We start from the raw sequence: 6,174 nt of genomic DNA, 5'->3' as shown, positions 1-6,174 counted from the left end.
GGCTCTGTCCACCAGGGAAATGCTTTCTTCAAGGGTGGGATGCAGCCATTAAGAACATCTGATCCCATTAGTCACATATTCCTGATTACATGGTCCCCTGCCCATCAGTGTGACAAGTGGAGTCACACTGGGGGCCTGCATTCTCTGAATGATTCAAAGTTCACACAACAATAGCATGCAACTCAGCCTGCATCCCATTCAGCCTCTTCCGGGCCTCCTCTGAAATATCTGCTTTAGGGTTAAAAACTAGAAATACATATGTCATTAAAGTCTCTATGTTACTAAAATGTATACATTCCATTTTGTCAAAGAGATCAAATAGTATAATATCCTACAATGTTTACATGTGCAGGGTTCTTGAAAACAAATGGAAAAATAACATTATAAGGCATAACCCAAATGTAGTTGTTTGTTGTTCTTGTTGTGTACTTTTAAGTCATTTCCGGTTTATGGTGACCATTAGGTGAACCTATCACAGGGCTTTTCCTTCCTCTGAGGCCAAGAGAGTGTGGGTTCCCTGGGCTCATTGTGGTTTCTAACCCTGGTCTCCAGAGTCGCCCAATTCTCCATCTATTGCATCATATGGGCTCACGTGGATCGAACAAAACACAAGCCTATTTCTTCAGAAATTTCATGAGTGAATTAGTGCAGCTATATGGTAAGGCATCAACAATTTCCCAAGCCCAGCCATTTGCTGCAGGCAAAGCAGCGCCCAGGGCTTTCTGCTAGTTTTTAAAGCAACAAGGTATACAGGGAGGATAGTGCATAAATCTTTCTTGGAAGTCTCAAAAGGATTGGCCATAGTTCATAGAAGAACTCACACTGAAGGTCCAAATTCAGTCCCTGGTATCTCTAGTAAGGAGTAGGAAGGAAACTTGGAAAACTGCTGCCAGTCAGTGTGCCTAATATTGGGATTCATGAGCCTATTCAACTATGGAATATACAATGTAGTTACCTGCTAAGCTGGAGCAATGATAGGCACAATCCAATTCATCAATAAGCAATGGGGGCTGATGGCTCTCATGTCAGTAGGGCAATAAATTTGCTCCAAGTTTGTGTCTGAACCTTTTTAAAATTGCCTATCCCCCAAATAGGATCAGCATAATGGATAGCTCTGTATATTAGTGCCTGCTTCATTAGATAAGGGAGCTCCAATAAAGGTATGCCAAAAATGATCAAAACATAACATCAATTCTAATGAACTATAAGCCCCAGAGACAATAAATATGAATTAGGGTTCTTATTTTAAAGCTAAGGACTCTGGGTTGTGAAGCATAAGACTATCTTATCCAGTTTAGCCCATAGGGGGTGTGTGTCCAAAGAAGGTGGTGCATAAAAACTTATCTCAGACAGGACAAGACTCTTTCTCATTATGAGAAGGATTAGGTGCAAATGAAGTACAGCACAGGCCATTTTCAAAGCCTCTAACAAAGAAACTCCTTTTGATAAAGTGTTTTAGGGATGCTGAGCAGCAAGGTTTCCAGCAAATGTTCAGCAAGCTCAACTTCTGCAAGTGCTTCCAGGAACAAACATAAAATAAGCCCAAACTCATGGAACAAACTTTCCCCAGTTATACTACTCTGGGAGTCACCCAAACGAATCAACCCTGATTACCTTGCCTGTGGATACAATTAGCCCATGCGTTTTTCCCCCTTAACACACACATCTGCACACCCAGTAGTGATGATCCTACTGCAACGTAGCCATATACCTTAACAGCCTGCAAGTAATTATTATTTCATTTTATTTGATCTAGTTTTGAATTGCCTTTTCAGCTATGAGTGCTCTTAAAACCATTAAGAAGTCAAACTATTATAAAGGTTAAAGTATAGCAGACAAAATAAATGTATCACAACAATGGGAAGAACTTTCTAAAATGAATGGAGAATATTAAACACTGAATGTTCAACAAAACCATCCTTACCAACTTTCTAAATGCCAACATCAAGAGAGTCAATTAGGCTGCAACTAGGATGGTGCTACATAAAAGACTCCCTTTGAGGCCTCACTGGGAATATTTGTCTATATGGGAAGAGATTAACTTTCACTGGTTTGTTGTAGGTTTTTTGGGTAGTATGGCCATGTTCTAGAAGCATTCTCTCCTGATGTTTTGCCTGCATCTGTGGCAAGCATCCTCAGAGGTTGCAGACATTTCACCTGCATCTGTGGCAAGCATCCTCACAACCTCTGGTGCTTGCCACAGATGCAGGCAAAATGTCAGGAGATAATGCTTCTAGAACATGGCCATACAGCCCAAAAAACCAAGGGTGTTTTGGACTTCAACTCCCATGGTTCCTGGCAGCTTTGGGCCCCATCTTTCCCCCCTCAGCTGCTTAAGGGGAAATGGAAGGGGCCTGAGGCTGTTTGGGAGTTGTGGGATTTTAAGTCCTCCATGGCCCCCACAGCCTCGTGGCGAAAGTGCTTCAACGGCGTAACTGCCCACTGCCGGCCATAGCAACACCTGAGCGGGACCATAGCAACACCTCTTTGGCCCTGCTGCCTTACAACTCCTGGGCAGGGCGCCTCCATGGCCCCCACAGCCTCATGGCAAGAGTGCTTCAACAGCCTGGCTGCCCAGCCATAGCAACACCTGATGACTGACTCCTTGTGTCTTTATTGTATAAGATCAAGATCAGATTGAAGTCCAAAGGAAATAGCACACAAATAAGAAACAATTATAACTTATAAGCCACTCTGAGTCCCCTTCAGGGTTAGAAGGGCGGCATTTAAGTGTAGTAGATAAATAAATAAATACAACAACCCAGTGATTCCGGCCATGAAAGCCTTCGACAATACATTTAACTTTCACTTTCATTCTGGGTTGGACTAAGTCTAAACAGACATGAAGGCACACAACAACAAAAACAAACACCAGTACCATCAGCACTATATGACTGGCTAATTGACCCCCGGGCACTAAGATGCTTTTTGAAACAAGTAAAGATGTTGTGCTGGGTCTTAATAATCTCCACATACTTATGGTTCTCCCTGATATTGATGTTCAGTGGCAGATGGTGGACTCAATGTCCTTTCTTGTGTTTAGGGCAGGGATCCTCAAACTTTTTGAACAGAGGGCTAGTACGCAGTCCTTCAGACTGTTAAAAAAAACATAGTTTGAAAAAAAAATGAATGAATTCCTGTGCATACTGCACGTATCTTATTTGTAGTGCAAAAAGAACAAGACAACATTTAAAATGAAGAACAATTTTAACTAAAAAGCCCCCAAGCATAGCAGTATTTCAGTGGGAAGTGTGGGTCTGCTTTTGGCTGATGAAATTGTCAAATCAATTAGGATTGTTGCTGCCGTGTGCCTTCAAGCTGCTTCAGAGTTGGGGTGACACTAAGTCTAAGGTTTAGGGTGGGGGTTAAATAAATGACCCCAGAGGGCTGCATCCAGCCTGCGGGCCTTAGTTTGAAGACCCCTGGTTTAGGGAATAGGGAGAGAGTGGCCAAGGTTGAGTCTAGTGAAAAAGAGGTGTAGCCAAAGAATGAACCCGAGTAGCTCCTGTCTATTTGTGGGTGATAAGCAAAAGAAAATAAAAGAAAAAGAAAACCCAGGGCTATGGGGCAAACCGATTTCCTGATGAATACATCTGAAATAGTGGGAAATAGGCTAGTGTGTTCTCATCCCCACCTAGGGTTTCCTTATATTTCCTCAATCCAGTCTTTCCTGTAAAACACAATGGTGGCAGCTGGCTCTCATCCCGGGGATTGCTTCACATCAGAATTAGCTTGTGTACTGCAAGAGAAGCAAAAACTGGTTTGAGAATACACCAACATAGTTCTGGGAAAAGGTTACTTTCTTGATAGAGAGTAGGATTTTAAATGTTTATTGCCAGTGTAAAGGAAACAACAGTCAGGTTTGTGGCTAAAATAGTTAAGTTCATGCCTCTGAAACAAATCAAAGTAATCATTAGCAATGGCATCATGAAGCTACAGCATGCAGTACTTTATCACTGTTTCAATAATTAAAGTTTTAGATATGTATGCCAGCTAATGTCATAATTTTCAACTTTGGAAATTCCACAGATTTTGTTGATTCTTTTCCTCTTTGGTGGCTAGAGGTAGGTTACCAATTTGCTGCATGTTTCAATGTTCCTAATAACAGCGCAAGAGTCTTTGTGCTACAGATGTGATATGCTCACATAGCTACTGTGTCTAGGACACTAGGGGGCATGCTATGCTAAAATTGGATGGATGAAGACAGCCATGAATTCAGCCTCCGCACTTGTCAATATCATTAAGCCCCCCCCCCCCAGCCCTCAGTGAAGCCTTACTAAGAGGATTCACTGGTGTCCAGTATACAGCTGCACATGCCTCCTAATATCAATCTGGAATATATTCTTTTGCATATTCTTGGAAAAGTATATGAAATTAACCATGCACTGCTTTCCAATTGTGCTTTGCTCATGTGTCATTTACATCTATAATCTTCTTTTCCAGAAGAATGGCATTTACAGAAAATAAGTCTTGTCTACAGGAATCAAGCCTATTCACACACATCTTTCTCCCTTTAAAATACCAATGTGAGACACTCACTTCACATGCCTGATCATTTGATCTGCAGTAGTCAAAGCTACTCTTATTGCTGCAGAAAACCCATGGTTCGGAGGAACAGTTGCAGTGAAATTAGCTGTGTGACTAAGTTGTTAAGCACAGACCAGCTGTGCTACTTTCTCAACTGGTTAATGTCATAATCTACAGGACAGTTATGACCACTAAAATCAATAATATGTAAGTGCTGCTTTGTGAGGCCCTCTTTTTGAAATTGGAATGTTCATATCTACAAGGCAGATAAAAATATAGTTCATTCTAAATGTGCAGGTAAAACTTGTCATTGTAATGCTTTCCACAAGGAGAGTCAGGTAAGAAACAAAATTGTTGTTGTTATTATTATTGTTGCTACTCTTCTACCAGTTTTTTCTTGGCCAATGCACTATGTTGCCAAGAATCACTACATCGCTTTATCTCAGTTCCTCAATTCCTTCATTCATATCAGGTCCCAGATCTGTTTTCCTCTCTTTGGAATACATTCAACCATGGCTTGGATTTTGTTGACATATGTGATACATTTCTCCTCCCTCCCTCGCCCTCTGTTGACATCACAACTTTATTTTCAGCTCAGAGGCTTTCTCTGCTTGGAGCAATGAAACACTGCCTGCTCTTCAAGACTAGTGTATGGCCCTTGAGTGAAAGCAAAGCTGTGATCCAAATCAAGAGTTTTGTTGATACCATAATCCTTAGAAGGACCCAACTGGAACATTTCATCAGCAGTAGGCAAAGGCTTTCTATTGATTTATGGCCCTGGTATTCAATCAGGAGTCCATGTTATGTGTCATTAGTGATAACTTGCAGACTTCTAATTAAGGACATTAACTAGTTGCCTGACTTGTAAGAGGAGAAAGAATCCATAAAAAGGAGCAACACACACACACACACACACATATAGTGGTGCTCCTTTTTATGGATTCTTCCTATTTTTACAGCAGATAGGCTCCAGGCTATTGGGTGTGTCTGAAGCAAGGCATATATTTTTTATTAAAGAGTGTGATTATGTGGTCTTCTCTTCATCAAGCTGATCACACTTCTCTCCTTCAAAGCATGTGCAACTTTCTCCCACACTTTCTTTCAAGCCAGGTTTTGGGTTTTTTGCATACCAAAATGCTGTTAAAAGCAAATGGTTAGGTCTGGTGGTGGGGTGGGGACTGGCAACCCTTTTCATACAATTAAGATTTGTTTTATCATCTCAGCCTGAAAACAAATCCCTTCTGCACAAAATAAGGAATTCTACATAATTCCACCTCCCCTGCTTTCTTGACAATCTTATGTGATTATTCATGAATTTTTGTACAGAACTGTGAACTTCATTTGTCAGTGCTAACAAGTGATTCGGCTGTTATTTACATGGTAAGCAGTAGCAGTTGGTGGCTCCGATGTCAGTGAGGTGGTGAATTCAGCTTAAGAGCCAAGATCCTACCCATTGTGTTTGGTTCTCTTTTAAGCAGTGTTGTCAAGCTGCAGCATAGAAAAAGTAATAATAATAATAATAATCATCATCATCATCATCATCATCTTTATTTATATCCCGCCACCATCTCCCTGAAGGGTCTTGGCGTGGCTTACAAGGCACTCCAGGATGCACATATAACATACAAGAGGTTAAAAATGGGCAAA

Source organism: Anolis sagrei, chromosome 1, assembly GCF_037176765.1.
Source record: "Anolis sagrei isolate rAnoSag1 chromosome 1, rAnoSag1.mat, whole genome shotgun sequence".
Taxonomy (NCBI): Eukaryota; Metazoa; Chordata; class Lepidosauria; order Squamata; family Dactyloidae; genus Anolis; species Anolis sagrei.
The sequence above is the reverse complement of the archived record's forward strand: the minus strand, read 5'-3'. Positions refer to the sequence as shown.